The sequence below is a fragment of the Zophobas morio genome, unplaced genomic scaffold (assembly GCF_036711695.1).
Source record: "Zophobas morio isolate AGI-343-1 ecotype UQ-CSIRO unplaced genomic scaffold, CSIRO_AGI_Zmor_V1 ptg000044l, whole genome shotgun sequence".
Classification (NCBI taxonomy): Eukaryota; Metazoa; Arthropoda; class Insecta; order Coleoptera; family Tenebrionidae; genus Zophobas; species Zophobas morio.
This window is the reverse complement of record NW_026972149.1, coordinates 4,030,496-4,043,827: the sequence shown is the minus strand read 5'-3', so window position 1 is coordinate 4,043,827 and position 13,332 is coordinate 4,030,496. Positions and strand designations below refer to the sequence as shown.

The window sequence follows — 13,332 nt, the reverse complement described above, 5'->3', positions numbered from 1 at the left end:
GTATAAGCACGTCCAATTAAATGGTGATTAAAAGGTGATTTATCTTTAATTTTGGGAGTAATGGGTGCGTCCTATTCAGTAATGAATTTGTCATTGTTGAAGCACCGTACGAGTCGGAATGTTATTGAGGTAAGCGGAGATTCGGGCAGTTGTAGCTGTCGAAATCTGGTGGATTAGCAGGGAAGAGTAGATTTAAGGTTTATTTTAGGGAAAATTATCAGGCACGTGATTGAAATGGGGCAATATTGGCTGATATTGGGAAGTAATATGGAAAGGCGTGTAGACTTTTCGGGTTGGTGATTCGGTGAGCGATAAAAGCAGTTTACGGGAAGGAAATCGATGAAATAGCCGTCGTGTCTAATTAATTTAGTGTAGTGGCTGTTCAGTCCAGCAAAAAGAATTAAACATTAGCGAGGTTATGAGTGAGTCGTTTACGCGCGAATGATTTTGAAGAGCACGGAAGAGTCGAGAGGGTTGTATGTGTGTCCGGTCGAGTAAAATCTTCAATAATTAATAAAACGTCATCAGGATCAGTTGTGCTGTGATAAAAATGAAGGTGATAAATAACGAGGGTAGGCGAGGAATGCGCCGATTGGATCCTGGAGAACGGGAAATGGATAAATGAGTTAGTCATAGCCAATGGCGTACTCTGAATATCTCCGACGGAAATCAATCTTTGATTACCCAGAGAATTTCATACCGTTTTATTGATGTTTTTTCGTCGAATTAAATCAATTTCCAACGCAAATCACACATTCGACGTGTATGTCGAGCAATTGACCGAACGCTGATGCGATTATAATTTGACGACACCAAGAAGCGTGCAATTTTAATCAAACCCTGTCGACGTTTTTTCCTCAGGGATTAATGTTCGTCTATTTCAATCATTTTCCTTATCGAATTGATCATACCATACACCCTCTGAGTCGTTGTTGCTACTTAATGGACCGAAATAGGTAATCCGACTGATATGACTGACTGTGATCTCTACAAATAGCAGAATCATCTCTTTTCAATCGACGATTGTGTTCGAGAATGTACAACATTAGCACCCTATTGTCGTTTACAGTCAACCTACACGCTCACGGGACTCTGCCTTTTATGCTAAATAAGCGTTGATTAAATCCAATCCACCAAAATAACAATCGACAATAAAATAACACCACTTGAATGAACGTCAATATCTTGCAAATGACACTTTCTTTTCAAAACATTGATACAAATAAATCGAGCCAAATCAGCATGTCGATGACAGTCGGATTCCAGTTAACTAAAAACCAAACATCACACGATTCGATATGCTTTTAATAACGATTATCTACGTTAATGCCACTAAATTATTTCTCTGGACGGACGTTAAACACTATTTTATCGAACCACATTTTCTATTAACTTCTCGCAACACCTTCAAAAGCAACGCAAATTTTCATAACTGCATCAATTTGCTGATTTTCACAATACTTGCTACAATTCGATTCCAACTAACACCATCTATGTGTCGTATGCCGCCCCACATAGCGTGGAATTCCATCTTAACTCCCAGAGCAAAACCCGTAGGTTCCGATAATTACAGACACAATTGTAACAAGTTTAGAGGTTAATCAATGAAATTAACATGAATGTCACTATTTCCTGAAAATGAAATATATATATGTCAAAAAACACTTGACAATTCACGAAAATTGCCCAAACCCAAGAAACAGTAACGACATAAAACTATGATTTACCTCAACCTTTGTCTTATAAAAGCAGCTTTTGATTGAATCATTTTGAGAAGTAATCCGTTTTCGCCATTTATTAGGTCTGCAGTTTTTATAACTCCGTAAAGTTTTCTTTGTTCTTGAAGATATATATGTTCTTTGTTTCCAGAATGTTCGTCGTTGGTCTGAAACATAAAAATAAATAAATAATGTGGAGTTATTTAATTTAACCTTTCATGCCACTATTGCTGAAAAGTCGTAAACTAGAGACAATTCAACTTTCACGATACTGTCAAATTTCCTCCAAACGTCCGATCGTGTTCGTTACGCTCTAAACCGTACCTCGGCGGGCTGTCGATATTCCTCGTAGTCTGTTTGCGTTCAATTGCGGACTTTTATTGGTCCGATTAGGGCAATTTGGTTGTTTGAAAATAGAGACCGTCATGTATTATTATTGTATAACAACAAATACGTGGGCAGCGTGATAAGATCGATTTGATGTCGGGGCGAATTCGTTAGTATTCCGTGATATCAGTGAGTTTTGAAGAGATGTACGGCCGGAAAAGAGCTCTGTATCGTTGTCGATCGAAAAGATTAAATGAAACACCAATGTATTAATCTGGTTCGGTCGGGCTCACCGTACCGACGATTTCCTACTGCCGCTTAGCAATTTCCTCACTCATTAACGAGCTTGATAAAATAAGCTAACATCAATCAGTGTCTAACTTCACTATTTCTCTGTATGCATTGCATATTGATTGGTCGTCGTTCCTAGATTGTTGCAAAGATGCCGTGCACGCTTTCTACCCGGTCGTCATCCAGAGATGTGGCCAGAATTGCTGGCATTGCTTACGTGTCGTGCACTCCGCGCGTCGACATGCCGGCGAAACTAGTTTCGACCGACACATCAAAACGTCATCAGGATCACTCAAATGTCATCCGCACTAGCCACAAATGAAAAAATAGATTCAACCACCTCATGATCAAAATCTAAACATTTTTACCCATAAATGTCACACACAATGTGTATCCCTTGTGACAATGAATGACGTCATCGTCTCAAAGAAGGGTTAGTTTCTTTAAACAACTCGTTACAGAAGCTCAAACGTTGTATACGCTAAGCGTGAGAGTTTACAAAACAGTGTAAACATCCTCACAGGACGCGGGAAGGTGAAGATATATTGAAGGCGCTACTTCAAAAAGTTTTGCGTCGTTCTAATAACCGGTAGCGGAAGTTGAGAATGCAAGCATAACGACATATCCAGGATATATACAATTGGTAAATCCTATTCCGGTAAAGTCGAGGTCTGAGACATACGGAATCGAGTAGAACATTTTAGACGGGCAACTTTTACGGAGATAAATTTATGATGCGTAAAATAGTCTTTGAGGTGGCGGTATCGATTTTAGAATTTAAAAATCTCATTTAAATAGGTTGGAGTAAAAAGTGAAGCCATTGGCAGCATGACAAGGCGAGTTTCCGTTTTAATAATTAAACGAGATATATTTACTCGTTGCGAAATAAATGACGTTTTAATTATATTTTGTATTTTATGCGAATAAATAATTTTGCAAATTCGGTGGAATTCAGAGTGATAAGTAGGTTATTTATCTTTGTGTTAATATTTATTATCTCCCGTTTCTAATTGAATTATGACATTAAATTTAATAATCACCCACCCGTAACAACATAAAAAAACATGCTTTTAAACACACTGTTCCCGCTATATTAAAAGGCTTAAATTTCGGTATATGAAATTACATTATGAAACCCGTTTTTATGCTCGTTTCAGTAAAATTCAGTAAGCACTCGTAAATTATGTATTGAGTGATACTTGGGAACAATTTTCATTTAATATAGCGGTTTCAAAGACAAATCGCTTTAAAGTATATTACTTGGTCCAGTAAATTCGGGCTCTTTAAGCCGCATAAACTCGGAATATACGCAACGTAGTAATTTCATTTTTAACTTCCTTGTTCTTAAAATTCTTGTTCTGCCGTTTTAAACAGAAACGTATCTGTCCGTATATTTGCGTCGTCGCCACGATAATTCAAAAATCTTATTTCAGACTCAATTCAAATCGGATATTCTTTGGGTATTGGACGTTTTCCTTTGCTGTTTTCTTTTATATTCGTCCACCGTAAACCTGTTTCAAAATCTGGTTGCGCTTCCAAAATGTTCGCGAACATGTTCCATCTGTTACTTAGTTCGTTGCAATCTCTTGTTTAAGCTAACTTAGTGATCATCGACGTCTTGATGTGTATCTCGAATTAACCTATTTGTTGGTACCGCAAGTTAGTAGGATTAGTAGTGGCGCCACCGGCGTGACTTTTAACAGAGTGAGGTTATTTGAAATGCAAGTATCGCTTTAAAATAACGATCCAGATTTTGTATTTTTATTAAAGCACTAGCGTAATGAAGGCAAATTGAGGTAATATATCAGTACATCAAATCCACAATCATATTTTTTAATCCGAGCTGAAAAAGCGAGAGCATAAATATTCATCAATAACGCAACTGACTTGTGGTGTCCGCACAAAAGTGATTTTTCCGTTGGTGTGGATATTGTCAGTAATTAGGTTTGGGGCGAGTGCAAAATGAATAAATAATTGCGTTAAAGACTGTCGCTTAGTCTCGCAGTAGCGCTACTGGATGAAATTGTTTTGATGCTAACGACGTAAACCCTTTTAAAAGTTGCGAGGGTAAATTTTATGTAAATCGCCGCCGATTACCTCTGTAAACAGTTTCGCGCGTGCATAATACTCGAACAATAAATTTATGCACCTCGATTTTGAGTGGCTTCCTTCAGCCCAGGGGTAAACGGGGACGGAGATCCTCCACCACGGGAGATAAATCAATACTAACACCCCACATCCCTTTACGGATGGTGGCTATTTCATCGTCGAAAGCGTCACATTGCCGGCCGAAGCTCCAATTTATTTATTTTGCTATTAACCCAGCTTCACTTTCACTATTATTTTATAAGGCTATTCCCCATTATCGCGCTTCAGTATGAGACCCCCGCGCAGCCACGATCTTTGATTATGTATATAGCCCCTTAATTGGATATATTCAGGATGCCAAGAATCCCAACAACGGATTCAAATCTCCACGGAATTTATTCCTTCTTTGATTCCTTTATTTGTTTCCATCCTCGCAAAATCTTCTATAAATATCTTCTTCCTTCCCTATTAACCCCTTTCGTAAACGTTTATTACTTCGAGCCAATTATTCTTCCTTTGCGAAAACATTCCTGCTTCTGGACTAACGAAAACAGAACCATTTCATACATCAGATAAACTGCACCGCTACTCACTCTTGCATAACTTCTTCTAAACTACTTCCCCTTCTAACAATACTAAAACGAAATGTTTCCATCTCAAAATCTAATAAATTACTCGCCGTTAAAAATACACTCGGAGCGTCTTCGACATCCTCTGTAGATCTGTTGATTCATCGGAAAATCGACAAACCGATCTTCTACGAGGATTATGATGACTGTCCCAAGTCGGATATTAAGATTGTGCCGGCCCTACAATAGCCCCAAGCCGTTTCCGTCTTTTACCGTTCGAATAGTGACATTCTCTTATTTTTCTACCGCCACTATTTATTCGCTCCGTCTTATATAAGTTTACAAACGTTTGCTCTATTTTCTCCCATTTCCAATCGACAAATCGCTTCCACTCTACGACGTTCTATTTTTGCATCCGTATATGTGACACGTTCGTCCGAAGGAAAAGTCACCACAAACCTGGAAGGCATATACGTCGTGCTTTAATAAATAATTACCAAACCACCAAACTAAGCCGACTTCAAGACATTCACAACGATTGGGACCACGTACTTACCCTTGCGATAGTTAGGTTCGTGGCTCAGTTTTAAGCTATAGGTACCATATTTATGTTGTATGTGACATATAATTTTAGTCTTTAGGGTAAATCGGCGTGCGTTTTTTGCGACCGCGTCAGCTCGTAGCCGGTGTATGTTCCGGCAAGTGTTGCCAACATCACAAAGTCAAATTTCGGAGGCATATTGATAAGGTTCGCGGATTGGCAGGTGATGTCAATTCGGGAATCGACGACGACGTATTATTTAGTGATGGAAGGCCGGGCCCGTGCCGTTATATGTTAATATAGCCCGAATCCATGGTGTGAAAAAATGTCCCTTTTCACAGTGCGCATTTGTTTGTTCTGGAGGTATACAAATGCGAACGGCCATAATCTGAAGCCGAGTATTCACACCTGCCTCCACGGCCGGGCACGGTATGCAATTGTGTAAGTGTGACCTCGCCTGGACTAAGTACTCCTCGTTGCGTTAATTATTGCAATTAAAGTAAAAGGTCGTGTTTGGCGTTCTCACTTGCAGTCGTTATTTTTCCTTATAAAAGAACATTAAACATTTTATGTGCGGATGGTCCTCCAGTGTGAATTCGGACGGTAAAATTTCGGAATGGTAGCGATTCGACGCCGCCTCAATAAAGCAATGACTTTTTATGGGTCCCCGCAGAGCACACACAACTGCTTTTCTGCGCACAGCATTTAACTCTCGCCGACTAGCCCCAAGAAATCCGTTCCGTCCCATTTTTAACAAAAAAACGACGAATCCATAATTATCTTCCTCGTCGATAAAGGGGGAGTTTTACAAGGGATAGGCGTTGCACGAGCGCAAAAAATATCAACATTTTTACCTATTTTGTTTACGCCCCGACGGCTCTTTGTCCACCTAAGGGAGATTTATAGACGACATTTGCAAGGAACGGAAGAATGCTTCGCTTAAAATATTTTCATATACATATATATATTATAGTGGGGTCGCTATTTAGTATATAGTGTGTTGTATATATGTTCTGCTAATTCATCCGTTCGTCGGGGAAGTACTTACGTTGATTTCCACTCATGAAAAACTCCGAATGTATACGCCTATTACACAAGCATAAAAGAAATGTTTTGCCTACACCCCGCGTCTGATTTAGATAACGCTTTAAAGCATTGTCGAGGAAGCAACGGCTGTGCCTTTTATTGTCACCATCACCATTATTGTTAATTTTGCGAGTTCCGAGTAGAAAGTAATAAATCATCCCTGCATCGGGTTATCAAATACTTAATCGCTTCTTTTTCGGTGTTGACTTTAAAACCGATCCAATATCAGTTTGTTCTTGCTAATTGATCTCGAGGAAGGAATATAGCGGAACCAGATGGGTACCCAACCCTTTTCATTAAAAGCTCATGGTTGTTTAATTTGTTGTTTACCGGCGACACTTCTCATCTGCAAAGTAAAACACGAATACATTGTTTCGCATTCCAGGACACGAAATGAAATAAACGTTTTATTTATGAGGTACGTACTATTATTGTTGCACTAGTGTTTTCTCTCAGAATGTCTTCATGTTTCGAAACGGGTTCCTCCTGCATATCTAACGGTGATACATAAAACCAATTTTTACGGCAGCCACTTTCTAGACATGCGCATCGAGATCTCTGTATTTTCTATAAGTCGGATACAAGTTGGAATAATTCCACGTTCTCGGGATTATGTTGTCAATATGGACCGTGCTTTGGGCAACGATCATAAACTAAATCATATCGGAAATCTGTTCCTAATCAAATTACTGAACGTTTGTTCACGAATATTTCGTTATTATGGTTCCAGACTGACGGATGATTTATTTCTACGTATACCTGCAATGAAAAATGTTAGCAACAGATAATATTATGTTAACCCGCCTCTATCTTTTGCTGTAACTGTAAACAACAAACTGATAAAATGATGTCATACATAGTAAGGGGATTTTTTAGGATAGACCGGCGAGTCGTAAAATTTTAACAACCTTTGTTGGCTTTGACATAGCGAATTAGGGTATTCAAGTATCAGACGAGCAACTTAGACTCGTGCTGAGCTTAATTCCCTATCTACGAAAGTCAATACCCTTCCGACACTCCGCCGAACACACCTCCACTTCGCACTGACAGCTCGCATCAATAATGCATGCGTTTAATATAAATTGCATTGGACGCATTCGAAAATTCCTACCGTTTCTCTAGGTATAGCGCGTAAACGGGAGCGACCGAAGCTCGGGACGACGTGCAATTTCGCTTAACGTCAAAGCGCGATAATTGCCGTCGTTAGGTGTCGTTGACATTCATACTAAAACTAAAAGTGAATAAAGAAACTCCAACGTATATAATCACGAAATTGTAGTCCTAGAGCAAGTCCGGCCACTTCGTAAGTATATTAAAATATTCAGTTATGCACTTGCCTCCCATTTTAATCAAACTTCCTTACATAATGCATCATCCACACGTATTGGCTGCGAGAGGCCAGGTTTATTTCATCATGAATTAGCAATTAGTCCATGGACGCAACCCCACAATCGCGTCACCCGAGGTTATTTATATGGCACGTTCAAACAGTAGCAATCGTCCACTTAAACCACCTGTCATGATCAGACCTCAGCTTTTTCCAAAAAAACTAAACGATCAAAGCCCGCCGTAATCAAAAATCTCCCCTAATTTCGCCCCCGTCTATTGGAATCCACTCTGTTGCTTGCAATATATCGTTATGTTTTCATTTCATTGAATCGTGGAGTAGGATCAAGCAAACCGGTCCAAACGCCAACTGTTGGGCCGGGCGACGTTGCCACGTCTCGACTCAGACTAGGACCGAGCTCGGGCCCCCCGACACCCCTCAAAACCGCTTCGCAAACACACCAGCATCGGTTCGCGCGATTAATCAAACTGTCACCCCATCAACAATGCAGAAATTTCCGAAAATTGCCCATTTTTTTGGACGCCGTGCGTGCACTCCTATTAAGACGTTTAAGTGTCGTCGCAGAACGACGTTAATTAATCATCCGAGACCATCTTTCGTATACTTTGGTGTAGAGTTAAAGTTTGTTTTGTCGAGGACCCCAATATATTCGGGTATTGTCGAGAAGACATGAGCTGGGTTGTAAATTCAGGCATAAAATCTTTATAGTGTTCTTGTGGATCATAATAATAAGTAATGTTCCACCCGTATGATCTCAGAGAGCAAGTATAGTCGGCGACAATGCACTAGTGATGATGCGAACTCAGCTCTATAGATTGGAGATTGGACTGTCTGTGATCAAGTCCCCTCACCGCCAGCCGTTATGTCACTTGCACCGAGACTTGATACACAGCTACCGTTCCTACACTTCTACCACCATTATTTTCACGTAATCACGAACGTTTTTGATACCCCTACATATTCATTTTTATTATTATTCTATTTTTTCCAATCAAACGAGGATTTTAAGATTTTTATTGCGTCGGTATGCTGAAAACGGGGAACCTATTGGTGTTGCAGCCATTCAATTATTGCACAATACATTGGAAGCTAGACGTGAAGAATTCGAGGATATATTGGACGATTAAAAGGTTGGCATTTGGAACGTTTAGTTTAAATAAACTTGTGCAGATAATGATTTTGTCTTTCGATTCGTCGTTCCACTTTACTAGTCGATATGGTGGTCTTAGCAATTAGGCACTTCGATGATTAAAGTCGTGTTATTTTAAAATTAGTGATGCCAGCTGCGGTCCTGGGCGCATTCCGCATCGATACACGGTCTTTTCGGATCGACTTTTTGGTGTGGTAGTTTTATTTTTCGAAAAATGGGGAGTGGGATGACCTGAGGAACAGCGAGACGATTGTGCGCCAACTTGCCGATGTCATATTTATGGGTTTTTAACAAAGGCATGTGGTGGTCGATTCCTTTCTAATGTTCTTGGGATTAAAACGTAAAATCTGTTGAAAGATACGTGAGCGGCTGAAGTAAAATATGATTCTTGTGTAAAATATGTGTTTATGGTACATATAAAATTGGGTGCAGTTAGTTTAAAAGTATTAATTAATAATAAATCAACGGTTGTGCAGCTTTCTCATTCCACGAAACAAAAACTACAAATCACGCGCTTTCGCAAGATCGCCTTTATGCTTTAATACAATAAATAATAGAACCGTTCGATCGATAATGATAATGGTTATTAATAAAGCCGAAACGCACACGTTTTCGGCATTTTGTTTAATTTATACGACTTCAACGTTCCATCATATGTTAACACGAAAGCGATAATGAGAAGAAAAGAATCGTCTCGTTTCTGTACGGTTTCTCGAATCGTCGATAAATAGATGCTGCGGCGCCAGTTCCAACGTAAACTGAAACCATAAAACATTAATAACTTTTCACGTATCGACTGCTTTACAATTAATTTCCTTTCTCATAAAAAGCGATTGTTTTCTATTTTCACTTTGAATTATCTTTTACCGGATTTAGCGGAAGAAGCGATTCAAAATATGCTGTTCCTGCAATTTATTTCATAGCAACTCAAGTCGAAATTTACTGCTTACGTACAAACGTTTCTTATAATGGCTACATTTTTCTTCAAAAGCTAGATTGTGTGTACTTAATTCCAGAAATTCTTGGCAGCGTGTCAATACGCTGCTCTTTTCTTATTAATGCTACCACTTTCCAGATTTATCTAATTGATAAACGTAGTAGACGCACATTAGAAGGCGACGTTACATTATTCAACATTTTACCAAACGCAATTTTAGAGTTATGACCACCGTAAAATTATGTTTGATTACACTTGCTTCTAACAGCTTCGCGGATGTATTCGTTGTGCCTCCCAAGAGACTACGAACTCATACCTTGCTACCTTCACCAAGGAAATTACGTTGATTTGCTGATTTCTCCTGGAATTCGATGCACACTACAAGAAGTTGTTAAGTCAACAGTATTACACCAACTTGACACTCGACCCATTTCTGCTCCTAAAATTTTCAACTTTTTTAATTACAGCTGATTTACGCTGTAATAAATCCGAGTGCTGTGTAACAAGCCAACTCTTATACGCGATTCTCACGACTACAAAACTTGCTCATCAGTCCGCCCCCAGTAAATCACCTTCGTTGAGGTTATGATTCGGATTTCAAATAGCCCGCTCCATATCTAGTCCGACCACTCTATGCGCAGACATTTGCTATTTGTATAACAAGCGGTTTAAAACACCCTGTATATAGAAGGGCCTAATGGAGTCTGGAAGGACATGTCAGTGTAATAAAATGGTCGCTGGAGTATGCGAGACGCGACTAATATTTTAATTAAACGTAACTTGGAGAAGCATGTGAATAACAGGATTTTTCTTTGAAACGTTTGTTTAAAAAGAACGCCTGTGTGAAACCGAAACAGCTTAATATGCAAGGCGTCGGTTCTCTATTTTTGTTTTACAAAGCGCAGTGCGAGTATAAATTTGTTATATTAACAATCCGATCGCAGTTAGCAGGTTAAGTGGTCTATGTGTTTGATGTTAAATGCAGTGACATTGTGAAATAATTTAAATTTCTGGTGTTGATTTCTAGTTTTCCGGCTTTAAAATTAAATTGTGTTTCGCATTCACGTCGAATAAAGTAAATTATGAAGACAACAGCAGCGGAGGTACTGATTTGTATTTTCAATCGACTTCCTGCAGCAACTGCCAATAAGTCAATATTTAATTTTTGAACTGTAGCTCTTTTGTTGTCATATCACGTATTCTTTTTGTTTTCCGTTGCGTGTTTTGTGTACCGATTTTACCACGCGGGATCGTTTATAGTTGTAAGATTTTTATTCGAAAAGTTATAATTAATCTTTACAACAATAGGAGTCGTTTCAAATATTATGTCTGAATTAGCGTAATCGCCTCGGATTCACCCAAATTATCGTATTCTTAATTACGTTACATTTGCATTCTCGCCATATTATTTATGCTCAGTGGCCTTATTAAATCTTCGGTAATTCATATCCAACGATCTGATTTACATAAAATGTAACTTATGAATTTATAATAGGCAAAACTCTGCTCACACGCTGGAACAATTGCCCACAATTTCAGCCTGCTTTTTTACCGAATCGACGTTTTATCAACTCAGACACCCTAGCCGAGGATAAACAGGATATGGTTAAGTGCCACTGTTTTGGGACGCTGTCAAAAACACATCCAATTCGAATTTACGACCAAGTAAAAATAACAATTTAAGTGCTTTTATTTTTAATCTGATTTAACCATATTCAAAAAAGTGATTACGTTTTCGCTTAATAGGGGCAAGTTTACCCAACGCGGTTTACTTACACTTTCATCTAGTCACATATTAAATCGACATCACGGGGTGCACTAAAAAATATTTGCGATTTTGTTCCTCGATCGAAAAAAACTCGATAGCGATAAAATTTCGTTTGCTGAAGTTACAAGTTCAAATTAAGCTTATAAGCAAAGAATAAGTGCAAATTTTTGCATTTAAAAGCTACGCAATGACATTTATCGCAAGTGATAATTTATCACTTCGATCGAGAAACAAAATCGCACCCCTGGTCGACTAATATGAAGATGCAGTTTCCCGTTTCCGACTGTTCGTCTGTCACCAAAAATTATACTGTGAACATTTTTTCAATGTAAACTCGTATTACAGATTTTAATACTACATACTTTGAACTGAACTTAAACTCAATACTACTGAATGTTGCATGTCGGTAATAAATAAATCGACGGAAATACAGACCGGTCTTTGAAACTTTTAATATCCACTTAATTGTTATATTTTCATTTCGAAACAAAGTTCATATAAGTACGTGAAATTTTAATAATCAAACCGTTCAACGAAAAGAGTCATTTATAATTTTGCAGATCATACAAAGGAGTATTCACGTGCCTGTTTTGTTTCAATGGAACTGAATAATTGATAAGTAAATTAGTGATACAAGTTGCCAACAAATGTTGAAATGTTCAGTTATAAAGTACGACTATGAACACGATTGAATCTAGCCAACAATAAAACTCGTTACTGAAATTTGTGTTCTTGCTTCCTGAGTGATAGCGAAGTTGCAGTGAATGAATGTTTTTTTGTGTGAGGGTTGGAACTATGTTACACTAAGAAGTGAACTAAAATCAAAAACTCACAACAAACTGTTTCGACGATTTTCACATTATGAAAATAGCAACCGATTTGCATAATTAATATTTCAAACCACTTTTTTATTAAAGATGGTTTTGTCGTCAATGGGTAAGGGAAGTCGGCAAATTAGTTTCATTAACTTTCAACGGTATTTTACTACCATAAAAGATATCAAAATTCTGCGTCAAGACGTGTAGCGAATAAAAAATTTTGGGATATTTTTGACACAATAGAGAGAAAAGTGGTTTTTCACGTAGCTTAAATTGTTCATTTAACTTTCATTAGTCACAAAGTATAAATATTTATATGTGTACATTAACCAAATATTTGCTCACTGCTGTATTCCCATCAAATGCATCACTTGGAAGAATTCCGCTTCTTCCGTTATCGCCGCTTTAATTCGAAATTCCTTAAAAATTCGCCATAAATTATAGACGTGGTTTTTAAACCACAATGTTAACTAGTTAAGCTTGAAAAGCGGAATGCTAAAATTTCGACTCAAGTTAGAAACAAAAAACGCGTCTAAAAACCTTTCATAAAGTCATTGTTTGCTTAAGCGTCTTTTAGAAATTACTAAAGCAGGTATGATACAACCTCTGACAAGTAACGAGATTTCGCTTCATTACCAATCACTCGCTGATATTGGTTGCCTGGTGTGAGTGAGATCGTACGACGAGCTAC

The 13,332-nt window shown here is 38.3% G+C and overlaps 1 protein-coding gene and 1 long non-coding RNA gene across 7 annotated transcripts in view; one reads left to right on the top strand and one right to left on the bottom strand.

The window, feature by feature from the left end:
- The window catches only part of LOC135141800 (latrophilin Cirl), a 112,428-nt gene that overhangs the window by 82,938 nt on the left and 16,158 nt on the right, over window positions 1-13,332 (top strand). The window lies entirely within an intron of this gene.
- LOC135141801 (uncharacterized) overlaps window positions 1-13,332 on the bottom strand; it is a 167,521-nt gene that overhangs the window by 140,638 nt on the left and 13,551 nt on the right. Inside the window, exon 2 of the long non-coding RNA XR_010282423.1 lies at window positions 1,728-1,885. This is a non-coding gene — a long non-coding RNA (uncharacterized LOC135141801). The remainder of the gene's footprint in view (window positions 1-1,727; window positions 1,886-13,332) is intronic.